Source organism: Phyllobates terribilis, unplaced genomic scaffold (genome assembly GCF_046119375.1).
Source record: "Phyllobates terribilis strain yellow unplaced genomic scaffold, ASM4611937v1 Scaffold_801__1_contigs__length_655404, whole genome shotgun sequence".
Lineage (NCBI taxonomy): Eukaryota > Metazoa > Chordata > Amphibia > Anura > Dendrobatidae > Phyllobates > Phyllobates terribilis.
The window spans coordinates 121,698-139,326 of record NW_027363561.1 but is presented as its reverse complement, the minus strand read 5'-3'; the positions used below and the strand labels follow the sequence as shown (position 1 = coordinate 139,326).

The 17,629-nt window shown below is 48.6% G+C and overlaps 3 non-coding genes and 3 pseudogenes across 3 annotated transcripts; all 6 read left to right on the top strand.

Annotated features, from left to right (window-relative positions):
• Positions 1-1,224: 1,224 nt before the first annotated feature.
• LOC141240250 (U2 spliceosomal RNA) lies at positions 1,225-1,316 on the top strand (annotated as a pseudogene).
• A 794-nt stretch (positions 1,317-2,110) lies between these two features.
• On the top strand, positions 2,111-2,288 carry LOC141240231 (U2 spliceosomal RNA; annotated as a pseudogene).
• A 1,116-nt stretch (positions 2,289-3,404) lies between these two features.
• On the top strand, positions 3,405-3,595 carry LOC141240284 (U2 spliceosomal RNA). Its single transcript, XR_012305552.1, has one exon. It is a non-coding gene; the product is annotated as a U2 spliceosomal RNA (small nuclear RNA).
• A 1,121-nt stretch (positions 3,596-4,716) lies between these two features.
• Positions 4,717-4,794, top strand: LOC141240243 (U2 spliceosomal RNA; annotated as a pseudogene).
• Positions 4,795-10,357: 5,563 nt separating this feature from the next.
• On the top strand, positions 10,358-10,549 carry LOC141240210 (U2 spliceosomal RNA). Its single transcript, XR_012305497.1, has one exon. It is a non-coding gene; the product is annotated as a U2 spliceosomal RNA (small nuclear RNA).
• Positions 10,550-16,731: 6,182 nt separating this feature from the next.
• On the top strand, positions 16,732-16,921 carry LOC141240218 (U2 spliceosomal RNA). The gene has a single exon (XR_012305504.1). It is a non-coding gene; the product is annotated as a U2 spliceosomal RNA (small nuclear RNA).
• The last annotated feature ends 708 nt before the right edge of the window (positions 16,922-17,629 follow it).

Sequence of the window (17,629 nt, the reverse complement as noted above, 5' to 3'; positions counted from 1 at the left end):
TCCGTTGAAGCGTTCGAGAGTAATTACCTCATAAAGTGACAGTGGTCAGAATTGTAAAAATTGGCCCGGTCATTAACGTGCAAACCACCCGCGGGGCTTAAGGGGTTAATGCAGTTTCTAAAATCAGAAAGAATTGAATTCAATGTTTTTTGTTCATTTTGCTTGTTTGTCGGATTTTGGGATGGACTCTTTGGCTTTGCTTTTCTTCTCCTCATTGGATTTTTCATGTTCAAAGTTGCAGAAGCCAGATTACAAGCTCATTTTGGTTCAACTTCAGCAACTGTGCATTGCATTGCCATGTAATGTAATGAAATGCTATCTTTCTAGCTCTCCCTTTTTACTTCCTTTTGGATAAACAGACATATTAGGCAAGCATTTTGGAGCTTTCACCTAAATAACTACAGGTGGTGAGATAAGCTGCACAATATAATTGACCTTTCAGTATATTGTTGCACACACACCATCTATTTAGCAAATGCCCTTGTTATCAACAGCAGCCTTTTAAACTCACCTGAGCTAACAGGTATGTGCGCTGGTTACTCTGCTGCGCTTAAAATTTCTTTTTTGGTTTGCTACAATGCCTTTTCTGAAACGTTGTCTCCCTCTGCTGGAACACTGACTTCTTTCATTTAATGCCTGCAGACTATAAAAGAGAACCCAACCCAAAAAGTTTGGTTGATTAGTCTGTGGCATTCTGTTAAACTGTTGCTTATGGCGGTCTCTGTGAGCTTCTCAGCGACATTCAGCCAGCCAGGTATCCTGCCTGCAGTAGATGGAATGTGGCAATGGAACGTTGGCTGCGCGTGTCATAATAGGCTCTGAGCCTTTATATACCTGTGCACAGCAGCAGCCACCTTCAGTCTGCTGCTGGACAGCCAGCAGCAGCAGCAGCAGCAGCAGGAGAGGTATGTAATCAGCAGCCCTCCTGCTAAGGGTAGACAGCTGCTCGTTCCACCCCACCCCCCGCCTTAATTGGTTCTCCTCCCTTCCAACGGTGTTGAGGCGGGTGGGAACAGCAGGGGGTGAAGGTGCTGTGTTTAAAGAGGTGGAGTTATGCAGATCTAAAACGCGTGGATTGCAGCAGCAGCAAGCCGAAAAGTGCAGGCATGTAAGGGATCTAGAGGTTGACAACATGTCTTCTTAACGGGAGTCCAGGAGCTCATCTCCACAAATGGACTTTTCAGGATCCTTGGGTGGCTCCGTAGTTTGAAACCAATTCTGGTTATCGCTTCTCGGCCTTTTGGCTAAGATCAAGTGTAGTATCTTTCGAAAAGGCGGTTTTGGATGTTGGCCGCCCTAGTAGATTGATACATTATGCACACTGGGGTTTAGGCGCTTGTTAGTACGCCAGGTGGCTAATATAGTCATCTGGTGGAAAGCATGGCCCCTCAGGATCGACGCCATTGGGCCGGGGAAGATCGAAAGCCCGAAGTGTGAAGTGCCCCAGGAGTGGTGACCCTGGGGTGCCTTAACTCACTGGGATTATGAACCCCACTTGAGTTTATGGCACATTTGCACAAGCACTTCAAATTTTCTTTCTTCGCACACACCCTTATTCCGGGCCTTCTGGTCTTAGGATGGGGAATTTTTCAATTCCCGGTCGAAGGTCCGGGCAGTATTATACTGTGAAACCTTCACTATTTATTTAATTTCTTTGTCACTGTGTGTCCACTTATTCACGTGTGTCACGTCCTACTAGGATTTTGTCGGGATGCGGTTCCCTTACGGGTTCCTCTCTTGGCAGGTCTAGGGGGGGAGTGTGTGGCCATCAGGTTCCGCTCCCCCCTGAACCCCCCTGGCTCTCCTCTTTTGGGAGGAGAGCGTTGTTGGCTCCCCTCTTCCGGGAGGGGAGCACAGTCTTTGGCTCCCAGTGCCTTGCTCGGGTGAGAACTCGGGCAGGTGCTGGGGGTAAGATTGGGTCGCCTCTGGCTTCGGCTGGAGGTGGCTTTTTGTCCCTGTTCCTCGCTGTGGCCTTTTGGCTCGGAGGGACGGGGAATGGTTTGGGGGACCCTTCTCCTTTTGGAGAGGGTTTCAAGAAGACCAGCATCCTAGTGCACTTTTTTTGTGGCACTTGTCACTTTTTTAAGCGCACTCGGGTTTTGTACACGAATTCGGGCTTTCAAAAAAAAAAACAATCTGTTCTTATCAGTTTAATATCTGATACGTCCCCTATCTGGGGACCATATATTAAATGGATTTTTAGAACAGGGAGATGGAAAAAGAGCTTGCTCTGTCCACTCCACGCATTGACCTGGTATTGCAGTATCTCCAGGACCGGTGCACCCCTTCTTTAATGCAGTTTCTAAAATCAGAAAGAATTGAATTCAATGTTTTTTGTTCATTTTGCTTGTTTGTCGGATTTTGGGATGGACTCTTTGGCTTTGCTTTTCTTCTCCTCATTGGATTTTTCATGTTCAAAGTTGCAGAAGCCAGATTACAAGCTCATTTTGGTTCAACTTCAGCAACTGTGCATTGCATTGCCATGTAATGTAATGAAATGCTATCTTTCTAGCTCTCCCTTTTTACTTCCTTTTGGATAAACAGACATATTAGGCAAGCATTTTGGAGCTTTCACCTAAATAACTACAGGTGGTGAGATAAGCTGCACAATATAATTGACCTTTCAGTATATTGTTGCACACACACCATCTATTTAGCAAATGCCCTTGTTATCAACAGCAGCCTTTTAAACTCACCTGAGCTAACAGGTATGTGCGCTGGTTACTCTGCTGCACTTAAAATTTCTTTTTTGGTTTGCTACAATGCCTTTTCTGAAACGTTGTCTCCCTCTGCTGGAACACTGACTTCTTTCATTTAATGCCTGCAGACTATAAAAGAGAACCCAACCCAAAAAGTTTGGTTGATTAGTCTGTGGCATTCTGTTGCTTATGGCGGTCTCTGTGAGCTTCTCAGCGACATTCAGCCAGCCAGGTATCCTGCCTGCAGTAGATGGAATGTGGCAATGGAACACTGGCTGCGCGTGTCATAATAGGCTCTGAGCCTTTATATACCTGTGCACAGCAGCAGCCACCTTCAGTCTGCTGCTGGACAGCCAGCAGCAGCAGCAGCAGCAGCAGCAGGAGAGGTATGTAATCAGCAGCCCTCCTGCTAAGGGTAGACAGCTGCTCGTTCCACCCCACCCCCCGCCTTAATTGGTTCTCCTCCCTTCCAACGGTGTTGAGGCGGGTGGGAACAGCAGGGGGTGAAGGTGCTGTGTTTAAAGAGGTGGAGTTATGCAGATCTAAAACGCGTGGATTGCAGCAGCAGCAAGCCGAAAAGTGCAGGCATGTAAGGGATCTAGAGGTTGACAACATGTCTTCTTAACGGGAGTCCAGGAGCTCATCTCCACAAATGGACTTTTCAGGATCCTTGGGTGGCTCCATAGTTTGAAACCAATTCTGGTTATCGCTTCTCGGCCTTTTGGCTAAGATCAAGTGTAGTATCTGTTCTTATCAGTTTAATATCTGATACGTCCCCTATCTGGGGACCATATATTAAATGAATTTTTAGAACAGGGAGATGGAAAAAGAGCTTGCTCTGTCCACTCCACGCATTGACCTGGTATTGCAGTATCTCCAGGACCGGTGCACCCCTTCTTTAATGCAGTTTCTAAAATCAGAAAGAATTGAATTCAATGTTTTTTGTTCATTTTGCTTGTTTGTCGGATTTTGGGATGGACTCTTTGGCTTTGCTTTTCTTCTCCTCATTGGATTTTTCATGTTCAAAGTTGCAGAAGCCAGATTACAAGCTCATTTTGGTTCAACTTCAGCAACTGTGCATTGCATTGCCATGTAATGTAATGAAATGCTATCTTTCTAGCTCTCCCTTTTTACTTCCTTTTGGATAAACAGACATATTAGGCAAGCATTTTGGAGCTTTCACCTAAATAACTACAGGTGGTGAGATAAGCTGCACAATATAATTGACCTTTCAGTATATTGTTGCACACACACCATCTATTTAGCAAATGCCCTTGTTATCAACAGCAGCCTTTTAAACTCACCTGAGCTAACAGGTATGTGCGCTGGTTACTCTGCTGCGCTTAAAATTTCTTTTTTGGTTTGCTACAATGCCTTTTCTGAAACGTTGTCTCCCTCTGCTGGAACACTGACTTCTTTCATTTGATGCCTGCAGACTATAAAAGAGAACCCAACCCAAAAAGTTTGGTTGATTAGTCTGTGGCATTCTGTTAAACTGTTGCTTATGGCGGTCTCTGTGAGCTTTTCAGCGACATTCAGCCAGCCAGGTATCCTGCCTGCAGTAGATGGAATGTGGCAATGGAACGCTGGCTGCGCGTGTCATAATAGGCTCTGAGCCTTTATATACCTGTGCACAGCAGCAGCCACCTTCAGTCTGCTGCTGGACAGCCAGCAGCAGCAGCAGCAGCAGCAGGAGAGGTATGTAATCAGCAGCCCTCCTGCTAAGGGTAGACAGCTGCTCGTTCCACCCCACCCCCCGCCTTAATTGGTTCTCCTCCCTTCCAACGGTGTTGAGGCGGGTGGGAACAGCAGGGGGTGAAGGTGCTGTGTTTAAAGAGGTGGAGTTATGCAGATCTAAAACGCGTGGATTGCAGCAGCAGCAAGCCGAAAAGTGCAGGCATGTAAGGGATCTAGAGGTTGACAACATGTCTTCTTAACGGGAGTCCAGGAGCTCATCTCCACAAATGGACTTTTCAGGATCCTTGGGTGGCTCCGTAGTTTGAAACCAATTCTGGTTATCGCTTCTCGGCCTTTTGGCTAAGATCAAGTGTAGTATCTGTTCTTTTAAGAACACAAGAGCTACGATCTACACTTGACGAGAGCGATCGAACTCGGAAGGAGAAGAGCTTCGGAGCCCAGCTGACATCGGAGAAGGAAGGCGGATATCGGTGGGAGGAAGAAGCTCTAAAGAATCCAGAAGAAGACGAAGACTCGGAGAAGAATCGGGCTGTCCTGTGGAATCTTCGAGGAAGAAAATCATCGAGACAAAGACCTTTCGGGGAATTTGTCCAGAACACGACGGGAGAAGAATCTGCATAGCTCCACCCATTCCAGGAAGAGTTCCAGATCCAGCTCCAAGAAGTAACTGCAGGAGGAAAGCCATGGCAAGTGCTGCGAGGAAGGCCGAAAAGAAGAGCCTGGAGCTGGGGACAGCCAGGAGGGCCCAGCCAGGAGCCGATTCTGACCCCAAGGACTCTGCCTCCACGACTGGCCAGCAGAAGGGACCCCAGAAGCCCCGCCACGAAGCTCCAGCCCTGGAGCCATGGATGCGGCAGACGGTGGCCCTGAAGCTGAAGGAAGTGGATGGGAGGGTGCCGGACATGTCCTCGGACGTGTTCTGCCAGAAGATGCTGCTGGATCGAGGCTTCTCCAGGTCGGACACCCTCAGCATCCAGACCTTCTTGACGGGGATCTTCTTCGTCACCTTCGCCACTGTGAACACCTGCAGGAGGTTCTGGGAAATGGTAAGCGCAAAAGGACCGGATAATTCTTTCTCTGCCTTTACAGGTAGCTGCCCTATCCAGAGGGACGAAAGGAGGATCACGGTCTCCATGCGCAACCCGCACACCCCAGGCCAAGACATCTGTACCTTCCTGAGACGCTTCTGTTTGGTTGTGAAGGAACCCTCTCACATCCTGAATGGACTCGGCTTCTGGACAGGTAAGTGGTCGGTGACCGTTAGACTTCACAGGGACCTGGCGTACTCAGACGGACTTCGGCACCTGCCCCCGACATTCTCCCTGGGCAACTCCTACGGCCTCATCTATTACCCGGACATGCCGCGGAACTGCAGGAGATGCGGCAAGAATGGCCACGAGATGAAGGACTGCAAGGAGGATGCCTGCAGGATTTGTCGAGTGACGGGACACAGCTCGAAGGACTGCCCGAAGAAGACGTCCTGCAACCTGTGTGGGCTGGCGGCTCATCTGTACAAGGATTGCCCCAGGCGTGAGAGATCCTGGGCATCGGTGGTTGCGACGACCCCAGCTACGGAGGACAAGGCCCCGACGACCAGGCCTGTGAAGGTCAAGGACGCGACGACCAAGGCCCCAGCGGCCAAGGCCGAGACGACCAAGGCCAAAGCGGTCAAGGAGTCGGTGGCCAAAGCCCCAGCGACGGTCCCAGCAGCTCCGAAGCAGAAGAAAAAGTCAAAGGAGGGTAAGAGTTCTGTCACCCCTCTCTCGATCCCTCCCCCTGCCACCCCCATCCAATCCCCCCCCACCCCGGCCACCCCTGCTGAGGATTCCACTTCCTCTTCCTCCTTCCCCTACTCCTCAGCAGGTGTCCTTTCCCCTGCCCCGGCAGCCACTCTCCCTCCCCAGACCATGGTAGCGGTGGAATTAACCTTTCCTCCACCCGCCGCTATCTATTCCGAGGAGGATTTTCCCCTTCTTGTCTCCCCAGTTCCAACCCGGGGAAAGAGGAAGGTGGAGGACAGCCCTGCTACTGAATCCTCCAAAAAGAAGATTCTGGATTTCGTAGGCGAAAAGGAGGATACCCTCCCTGAGCCAGAAGAGATGGAGCACATGGTTGAGACCCTGGTGGCCGAGCCAGAAGAGGAGGAACTGGTGGTCGCCGAGATCGAGGCCGCGCTGCTTGACCAGATGGAGGAAGAGGGCCTGCTGGTGATCCCGTCACCAGCAGTCAACACCGACGAGGGACCACCCGACCGGAGTGGTAACTAAGGTGTATTGCCTGCGCTAACTTTTTCTTTTTTCCCTACATGATGGCTAATATTAACTTATTTTCCATTAATGTCAGGAGCATCAAGGACAAGTTCAGACGTCAGACTATTTATGCCTTCCTTACTTCCCAGTTGTGTGATGTTTATATGTTGCAGGAATGTTCCCTTCCCTCCTCTAGGTCCTTCAAACATCTGGCCAGGGAGTGGTCCCACGGTCCATCCTACTGGTCCGGTGGGGGTGACTGCAAGTCTGCGGGGGTCGCAATTCTGATCAGGGGGGGCGCATTCACGCTTGAGTCCGTCCAGGAGCTCATCTGCGGCAGGGCTCTTGTTGTAGATGGCAACTGGGCGGGAGAACCTGTCAGGTTCATCAACGTGTATGCGTCCCCACTGAAGAATGAGCGTTTGGAGCTTTTCCAGACCCTGCGGCTTCAGCTTGCCACCACCAGGACCTTAGTGATGGCCGGGGATTTCAACTGCCCCATCGAGGAGGATGGTCGTAGTTCTGGCACATCTGCCAAGTTGGACATCACGTCCAAGCTGCTCATCGAGATGGTAACCGAGGCCTCTCTTCAGGACGTGGTGGGCTCCATGGGGAGAGGCTCCACGAACTATTCGTGGAGCCGACCCGATGGCTCACTCCGCTCCAGGATTGACTTTGTGTTCACCTCTCGGGCAGTCAGGCAGAGTAGGCACTCGATGGTCTCCTGCTTCTTCTCCGACCACAGAGCCATTCACTTACAAGGTGTCCTCGGCGACGGTTTTCCGTCCGGCCCCGGCTCCTGGAAGCTGAATTGTGCTCTGCTGGCTCAGGATGAAGTCGTGGAGGAGCTGAGAGCAGCCTACGCAATGTGGCAGTCCTACAAGGGTAGCTTCCAAACAGTCTCTGATTGGTGGGAATATGTTAAACTTGAGTTTCGCTGTTTCTTTCAGGCCAAGGGTCGACAACAGGCGTGTGAGAAGAGGAGGGACTTCAGAGGGCTGCAGCGCGAGCTGCGGTCGCTGCAGGACCTTCTTCACTGCGGCTGGGACGTGAGGGAGGAGCTGGAGGAGACCAAGAAGAGCCTGAAAAGGCACTTTGAGGAGGAGTCCAAGCGAATCGTCTTCCGTTCCAAAGTGGAGAATCTGGAAAAGGGTGAGAAATGTAACTCATTCTTTTTCAGGAAACTTCATGCCGGTCACACGCCCCTGAACGAGCTGCGAGACGAGAGCGGAAACATGCGACGTGGGAAGGAGGACGTGATGAGGGTCGTCAGCGACTTCTACAGCGAACTCTACTCCCACAAGACTACCGACCCCGACGCTGCTGATAAGTTCCTGTCAGGTATCACTAACCATCTTGATCCTGCAGGCACGGCAGCCTTGGACAAACCTCTGATGGTGGGCGAATTGCTCTCTGCCGCTAAATCCTTTAGGACCGGCAGGACCCCGGGCAGTGATGGTCTTCCAGCGGAGCTCTATGTAGCGCTGGGAGGCCTCATCTGTCCAGACCTGTTGGACCTGTACGAGGAGATGGTGGTGGAGGGTAGAATGCCTCCATCTTTGAGGGAAGGAATGGTCACGATCCTGTACAAGCGGAAGGGAGAGAGGTGCGACCTGAGGAATTGGCGTCCCATCACTCTGCTCAACGTGGACTACAAGATCCTGGCCAAGACGATGGCGACACGACTTAAGACGGTCATCGGACGGATCATCCACCCGGACCAGACCTGCGGCATCCCTGGACGTCGCATCGCAGACAGCCTCGCTCTCGTGCGGGACACGGTCGAGTACATCAAGGTCCGCCGCTCACACGCGGCCCTGGTCTCCTTGGATCAGGAGAAGGCCTTCGACCGGGTTTCCCACGAGTTCATGGGCCGAGCTCTGCACCGGTTAGGTTTGGGTAACATGTTTTGTTCGTATGTCCGTCTGATGTATTTTGATATCCACAGCTCGGTGTTGGTGAACGGCTGGAAGACTGACCCCTTCCCTGTCCTCTCTGGGGTCAGACAAGGCTGCCCTCTATCACCTCTTCTTTTTGTTTGTGTTATAGAACTCTTCGCAGAGGCTATCCGGCAGAATGGAGAGATCAGAGGGATCACCGCACCGGGTCCGGGACGACACGAGGTCAAGTGCTTGCTCTACATGGACGACGTCACCGTCTTCTGCGCTGATCGTGGTTCAGTCGACGCCCTCGTCCAGACGTGTGAGAGGTTCGGCCGGGCTTCAGGGGCCAAAGTCAACTGCAGGAAGTCGGAAGCCATGCTCTTCGGGGATTGGCAGCCGGCCTCCTCCGCCCCCTTCCCCTTCAACATTCAACCGGATTTCCTCAAGGTGCTGGGAGTCTGGTTCGGGAAGGAAGGAGCGGCCCTCAAGTCCTGGCAAGAACGCTTGGCCAAGGTGAAGCAACGGATCGGACTCTGGAGCCTCAGACACCTCACTTGTGAGGGTAAGGCACTCGTCCTGCGTAATGAGGTCCTGCCCGTCTTGCAGTACACGGCGCAGGCCTGGCCCCCACACGTCACTGTGTGCAGGGCCATTACCAGGACAGTGTTTCACTTTGTCTGGGGATCCAAGATGGACAGAGTCAGGCGGGCCGTCATGTACAAGGAGCCTCGCAAGGGTGGGAAGGGCGTTCCAGATATCCCCACCCTCCTGCGATCCTCTTTTGTGTGTGATTGTGTCCGCCGGACTTTGCAAGTCAAGAATGGCTCCGCGGGCAGGTCCATGTCTCGCTTCTTCCTGCTTCCTCTTTGGAGGCGACTCGGCTGGGACAAGTGGGACAGCTCCTTCCCCTACAACTGGACGACGCCATGGTTCTACGGAGACGTCGTTCGATTTGTGGGGGAGCATCAACTGGAGGGACTCAAGCCCGACTTGTGGAAGCCCAAAACTATCCACAAGCTAATCAGAGCCAAGGATGACGTGGAGAACATCACAGGACTTCACCAGGACACGCTGGAGACTGTGTGGACAAATGTGTCGTCTGACAGGCTGACCAACGGGCACAAGGACTTGTCGTGGATGGCGATTCAGGGCGGACTGCCCGTCCGGTCATTCATGCATGCCCGGAACCTGTGCAAGACCCGGTACTGCCCAAGGTGCCCCTTCGTGGAGGAAACATCTTTGCACACTTTTTGGGACTGCGTATTTGCACAGCGCCTATTGACTGCACTTGAGGACGACCTGAGGAACTCTGTCCCCAGGGCGAGCCTATCGCACCATTCTGTGCTTTACGGACTCTTCCCTGGGGTTCATACCGTCGGAGCCATCCAGGAGGCTTGGCGCCTTATGAACTGCTTCAAGGATGCCGTTTGGGTCGCCAGGAACCGGCTCATCTTGAGGAGGGAGAGGATGTCCATCCAGGACTGCCGCAGGCTGATCCACAGCCTGCTCAGAGACTATTCCATCATGGACGGTCCGGAGGACGAGGATGAGGACTAAACCCCTCCTCCCCCTCTCCCCTTATGTGTCTTGTCTTTCAATAAAGCTTCGGGCCTGTGATTTTCCCCTCCCCATCCCCTTTTTCCCAATCCCCATCCCTTATCACGTTCGTCGTACTGTATTGATTGACATGCTTTTTCTTTCAGATTGAGTGTTTTGTGTAGCATAGGGGTGTGATGTGTCTAGTTAGTGCGTCGTATCCTCATGCTATGTAAATATGATGTAGAATTCTGTGTGTACTGGGCTGCGGCACTGTACACTGTCTGTTAACTTATTTTTTGTGCTAATAAAAGATATATTCAATCAAAAATCTGTTCTTATCAGTTTAATATCTGATACGTCCCCTATCTGGGGACCATATATTAAATGGATTTTTAGAACAGGGAGATGGAAAAAGAGCTTGCTCTGTCCACTCCACGCATTGACCTGGTATTACAGTATCTCCAGGACCGGTGCACCCCTTCTTTAATGCAGTTTCTAAAATCAGAAAGAATTGAATTCAATGTTTTTTGTTCATTTTGCTTGTTTGTCGGATTTTGGGATGGACTCTTTGGCTTTGCTTTTCTTCTCCTCATTGGATTTTTCATGTTCAAAGTTGCAGAAGCCAGATTACAAGCTCATTTTGGTTCAACTTCAGCAACTGTGCATTGCATTGCCATGTAATGTAATGAAATGCTATCTTTCTAGCTCTCCCTTTTTACTTCCTTTTGGATAAACAGACATATTAGGCAAGCATTTTGGAGCTTTCACCTAAATAACTACAGGTGGTGAGATAAGCTGCACAATATAATTGACCTTTCAGTATATTGTTGCACACACACCATCTATTTAGCAAATGCCCTTGTTATCAACAGCAGCCTTTTAAACTCACCTGAGCTAACAGGTATGTGCGCTGGTTACTCTGCTGCGCTTAAAATTTCTTTTTTGGTTTGCTACAATGCCTTTTCTGAAACGTTGTCTCCCTCTGCTGGAACACTGACTTCTTTCATTTAATGCCTGCAGACTATAAAAGAGAACCCAACCCAAAAAGTTTGGTTGATTAGTCTGTGGCATTCTGTTAAACTGTTGCTTATGGCGGTCTCTGTGAGCTTCTCAGCGACATTCAGCCAGCCAGGTATCCTGCCTGCAGTAGATGGAATGTGGCAATGGAACGCTGGCTGCGCGTGTCATAATAGGCTCTGAGCCTTTATATACCTGTGCACAGCAGCAGCCACCTTCAGTCTGCTGCTGGACAGCCAGCAGCAGCAGCAGCAGCAGCAGGAGAGGTATGTAATCAGCAGCCCTCCTGCTAAGGGTAGACAGCTGCTCGTTCCACCCCACCCCCCGCCTTAATTGGTTCTCCTCCCTTCCAACGGTGTTGAGGCGGGTGGGAACAGCAGGGGGTGAAGGTGCTGTGTTTAAAGAGGTGGAGTTATGCAGATCTAAAACGCGTGGATTGCAGCAGCAGCAAGCCGAAAAGTGCAGGCATGTAAGATATCTAGAGGTTGACAACATGTCTTCTTAACGGGAGTCCAGGAGCTCATCTCCACAAATGGACTTTTCAGGATCCTTGGGTGGCTCCGTAGTTTGAAACCAATTCTGGTTATCGTTTCTCGGCCTTTTGGCACGATCTATCAGGTTTACCTGTGTGGTCTTGCCTGTGAGGTGCTCTTGGTACCCTTTCTCTCGGCCTGGGGGGATCGTTCCTCTTCGGAGGGACTTAACCCCCCTGCTGCTATTGGGAGGAAGGATTAGTCCGGGAGCAACGGGAAGGGATCCCATGAAGGCTTGCGCCTTTCAGAGAGAAGAGTCGGTACGTTCCTGAGTGAAGGATGCCGGCAACGCTCACATATTCATCGGGTGATGCCCGGATGCGGAACACCGTGAGGATTGAAGTTGGAGCAGGATCGAGGACGGAGAAGAACTTGGACTACATCTGCCATAGGATTCTGCTTGGAGTTCTGGAGTTTCGGCGGGAAGACATATTCTGCTTCCAGGACAATGAGTACAAGGGGACTTACACCATCACCTTCAAGAGCCAGGGATGCTGTCACCAACTCGTACAAAAGGTAAATGAGAAAAACTACTTAGATGAATTGGATGGACTAACCTTTTGTCTCTTGTATGCCTATGACGAGATCCCTATCGTGGTGCATTTCCCGAACCCCTTTGTGGAAGCTGCAGACATCTCGACCTACCTTATCCGTTATTGTGATGATCTGAGATACCTGGGCACTGTGAAGAACGCGGTAGGCTTCTGGTGCGGCAAGAGGAGGTACATGGCCCGTCTAAAGAGGGACCCAAGCGGAGTGGGAGGAATGCTACACCCTCCCTCAACATTTGTGATCGGTAAGAGCAGAGGCTACTTATTTTACCCTGGAATGCCGGTATGTTGCAGGAACTGTGGACAAATGGGTCATACCCAAACGTCCTGCACGGGCAGGAAAGTAGACCGCTGCAATAATTGCAGCTGTTACGGACATTTAATGAAGGACTGTCCCGCTGGGAGGAAATGCAATCTTTGTGGTGAGGCGGGGCACATGTTCCGAGGATGCCCCAACAGGACCAGGACCAGGACCTATGCAGAAGCTGCATCTTCTGCAGCTGAGCCGATGCGCCCGCCGGTCTTCACTGGCGGGCCGGCGTCGGAGGGCGGTTCGAAGGGCGAGAAGGCTGGGATGGAGCAGGGAGCCGGAGGCCCCTCTGGGGCGGCCCCTGCATCGAAGTCCCTTAACGATGGGCGGACCTCGCATAGACCGGAGCGGAGGGGTTCTCCTTCTGGGAGGGTATCCTCCGTGTCGATGGTTCCCGATACCGATCCTGTTGGGCTGGAGGGTGGTGCCCCTGTGCGGTTGGCTACAGGGGACCACGCAGCGATGGCCTCAGGATCTTCCAGGGCGATTAGCCAGCCAGATGAGGGGGCTTTGCTTCTAGGTGGCGAACATCAGGGAATCGGTGTTGGTGATCTTATCCTGATGGACCAGTCTCTCCCCCTGGAGGAGGTGGAGGAAGAGGAGGACTGCACCAGTGACCTAGTGGAGTCTGCCCCGAAAAAGAGACGGAATGTCGAAGCCCCAGCGTCTCCTGGAATGTGGCTGGGAACCGTGACCTACGAGGGGGCAACCGCCGGCTCACAGAATATCGAGTCGTTTGGGTCCTCTAGCCCGGATGTCCTGGAGCAATTTGACATACAGGGCTTTGAGTCAGGTGTCCTCATGGAAGATCCACCACCCTGACCTATGAATGCCGACATTAAGACTTGTCTCACTGAATGTGAGGTCATTAAAGAGCCCAGTTCGTAGGGCTGCTCTATTCAAGTATTTAGAAACCGCTGACTTTGACATTTGTTTATTACAGGAATGCGGGATACAACATGCACTAAATTATAATGACATCAAGACAGATTGGAGACTGGGGCCCTCCATCTGGTCTGGCTCCAATGACAACAAGTCAGCGGGGGTGGGCTTCCTCTGTCGTGGGAGAAATATTACTGTAAATGCTGTCACAGAAATAGTACCAGGCAGAGTGGTTTTAGTGCATTTTAAATTTAATGGTTTTACCCTACGTGTAATGAATATTTATGCTCCCCCTGATAAGCAAGAGAGAATTAATTTATTTGGGATATTGCCATTGTACTGTACTGGGTCATCTCCCCTGATCGTAGGGGGTGATTTTAATTGTCTTTGTGCTAGTGAACAACGAGCGGGGGGTGACCCTTTACGCAAATTGGATAAGTCATGTCATCTATTGAAAGATTTTATAACTGATTTTAAATTATGCGATGCGTGGAGGTCACTCCTGCCGACGGACCCTGGTTATACGTGGTCCGGAAGAGGGGTGTCCTCCAGGATCGATTTTATTTTCCTATCAGATGATTTTAACCCTGTAAAATGTGTTTTAACATCAAATATATTTTCTGACCATAAGGGCTTGGAGGTGCACCTAGAATACCGGGATGAACAGAGGGTCAACAGGGGCCTCTGGCGTCTAAGTACTTACCTGCTGGAGGACCCTCTGATTCGACAAGACTTTGGTAAAGCCTATCAAGCCTGGCGGCGACAAAAACCTTCTGATGCCCCTATGGTAACCTGGTGGGAAAATTTGAAAAAAAAAGTCAGAATGTTTTTTATAAAAGCAGGGAGACGTAAAGCTAGAGAGAAAAAAAGATGTTTTAGTGATCTTAATACCAAACTACAAACACTTTTTAAATTCAAAGAGCTAGGGGTGGAGGTGGGAGATGATATTGCTAGCCTAAAAACTGAAATCCAGAACTGCATAGACACAAAGGGGAAAGAGATTATTTTTAACTCTAGAGTGCAGCACTTGGAGGAGGGGGAGAAGTGCTCTTGCTTCTTCTTCAAAAAAGTCATGGATAAAAGAGAAGTGATCACAAATCTAGAGGGTGAAACATCTATGCAGGGAATGTTGAATGCTACTTTTAACTTTTGTAAGCATCTTTTTAGTAAAAAAGTGTATAGATGAGTCCTTTTTATCTGATGCTCTTAATGATCTCGATTTTAAGTTAAATTTTACAGACCAGGAGTTTTTAGAACGCGATATTGTTTTAGAGGAATTATTTTATGTTTTTAAAAGTTTCTCTAAGGGTAAAGCACCTGGGTGTGATGGACTACCTGTAGAATTTTACCTTACTTTTTGGGACATTTTAAAAGAGGACCTTTTTATGCTTTTTAAAGAAGTTTTTATTTGTGAACAGTTGCCATTTTCGTGGAGGAGAGGAGTGGTGTCTTTGATATATAAAAAAGGTGATCGCAGTGCTCTAGCGAATTGGAGACCCATAACTCTCCTAAACGTTGATTACAAGGTACTTGCTAAGGTGGTTGCAAACCGGCTCAGGAATGTCATTGCCAAACTAATCCAGCCTGAGCAGGTTTGTAGTGTACCAGGCAGAAGTATTTCAGAGGTTTTAAACGTATTAAGGGATGTAATTTGGTATTCCAGAGACCGGGGTCAAAATGTAGCTCTTTTAGCCCTAGATTTTGAAAAAGCTTTCGATAGAGTCTCTCATAGATTTCTTTTTAGAGTTTTAAAAAGGATGGGTATTCCTAATATGCTTTTAAATTGTATTAAGATTTTATATAAAAATTGTTTTAGTCAAATTTCTCTTAATGGCTTTTTAACAGATGGAGTTCCCCTTGAGTCCGGAGTGAAGCAGGGATGCCCCTTGTCGCCCATCCTGTTCATCTGCGCCATGGAGCCCCTGCTGAGCGCAATAAGGAAAGACAAAGTGATTAGAGGGGTTCCTGTTCCTGGCGGAGGTGGCAGTGATGTGAGAGTCTTTGGCTACATGGATGACGTGACGGTTGTGTGCTTGGACCCTGCTTCCCTCCGGAGGGCGGTGTTGCGCATTGAATTTTTTTCCCAGGCATCCGGGTTTAAACTTAATTTAAATAAATCTGAATGTCTGACTTTGGGATCCTGGGACACCGCCCAACTCCCGCAGCTCACTATAAAACGAGACAATGTAAAAATTCTTGGAGTTGTTTTTAACGAGGAGAATGTGGGAACTCAAAGCTGGGAGAATGTCATAGAAAAAATGTCAAAGAAAATATCATTTTGGGGTTTGAGGTCCCTAACAATGGAGGGGAAAATTTTATTATAAAATCAGTGTTGTTACCCCTCATACTGTATATAGCTATGGTGTACCCCCCCTCTGATGTTTTAATTAAAAAAATGACTAGGATGATCTTTATGTTTTTATGGAACTCCAAAATGGAAAAATTAAGGAGAGAAATAATGAGGAAGAATAAAATGAACGGCGGAAGGGATGTCCCCGACTTACATATTTATTTGTATTTAAATTATTTCTGCTTTTGTTTCAAACATTTTAATGGTAATAGTGCGCTAAGTTATTTTTTAAAATATACTTGTGGGATGATTTTTAAAAGATGGTTTAAGTTGTCGTTGAATTCCCCTGTTTTACTATGCCCCCCCAAACACCAAGCAATCTTAGAAAAGACTGTTCGATTTTATAGCCTTGGTGATTTTAATATGGACATTTTTAAAGACCGCAAGAAGCTTTTATCTTTTCTGAGGAGGAATGAAGATGTGACCCCCATAGTAAATTTCTCAGAAGAGAGATCGAAGCAAGTTTGGAAGAATGTCTTCGGGAAATTCTTAGCAAATGGACATAAGGACATCGCATGGATGGTGGTCCACCAGTGCCTCCCCACCAGAGAGTTTCACCACAGGAGAGGCCTGGTGGCCAGAGCAAAATGCCCCAGAGACTCATGTATTAATGACGAAACCACCTTGCACCTTATGTGGAATTGCCCATTTGCACAGGAACTTTGGCACAAAGTTGGGATTCTTTTAAAATGGACTTGCGGTTTAAGAGATTTTAACCATGAATATGTTTTATATGGCCTTTTTAAATGTCCGACCCCTCAACAGTATTGTATATGTTGGTGTATGATTAACTGTTTTAAAGACGCCCTTTGGAAGGCACGCAATATTTTACTTTTTAAACGTGATGCTATTTCTGTGAAGGATTGTCTTAAAATTGCTTTTAGTCAGATGTATATTTATTACTTGAGGGATGTCAAATGTATTGGGAGGAGGGATGCTAATCGTATATGGGGTTTTTATGGGTGGAATTCTGTGTTTTATTAATGTATTGTTTGTGTTGCTGTTTTTTGATTGTAAACCATCTTTTACGCACTTAATAAATTATGTTGAAACCTGATCTGTTCTTATCAGTTTAATATCTGATACGTCCCCTATCTGGGGACCATATATTAAATGGATTTTTAGAACAGGGAGATGGAAAAAGAGCTTGCTCTGTCCACTCCACGCATTGACCTGGTATTGCAGTATCTCCAGGACCGGTGCACCCCTTCTTTAATGCAGTTTCTAAAATCAGAAAGAATTGAATTCAATGTTTTTTGTTCATTTTGCTTGTTTGTCGGATTTTGGGATGGACTCTTTGGCTTTGCTTTTCTTCTCCTCATTGGATTTTTCATGTTCAAAGTTGCAGAAGCCAGATTACAAGCTCATTTTGGTTCAACTTCAGCAACTGTGCATTGCATTGCCATGTAATGTAATGAAATGCTATCTTTCTAGCTCTCCCTTTTTACTTCCTTTTGGATAAACAGACATATTAGGCAAGCATTTTGGAGCTTTCACCTAAATAACTACAGGTGGTGAGATAAGCTGCACAATATAATTGACCTTTCAGTATATTGTTGCACACACACCATCTATTTAGCAAATGCCCTTGTTATCAACAGCAGCCTTTTAAACTCACCTGAGCTAACAGGTATGTGCGCTGGTTACTCTGCTGCGCTTAAAATTTCTTTTTTGGTTTGCTACAATGCCTTTTCTGAAACGTTGTCTCCCTCTGCTGGAACACTGACTTGTTTCATTTGATGCCTGCAGACTATAAAAGAGAACCCAACCCAAAAAGTTTGGTTGATTAGTCTGTGGCATTCTGTTAAACTGTTGCTTATGGCGATCTCTGTGAGCTTCTCAGCGACATTCAGCCAGCCAGGTATCCTGCCTGCAGTAGATGGAATGTGGCAATGGAACGCTGGCTGCGCGTGTCATA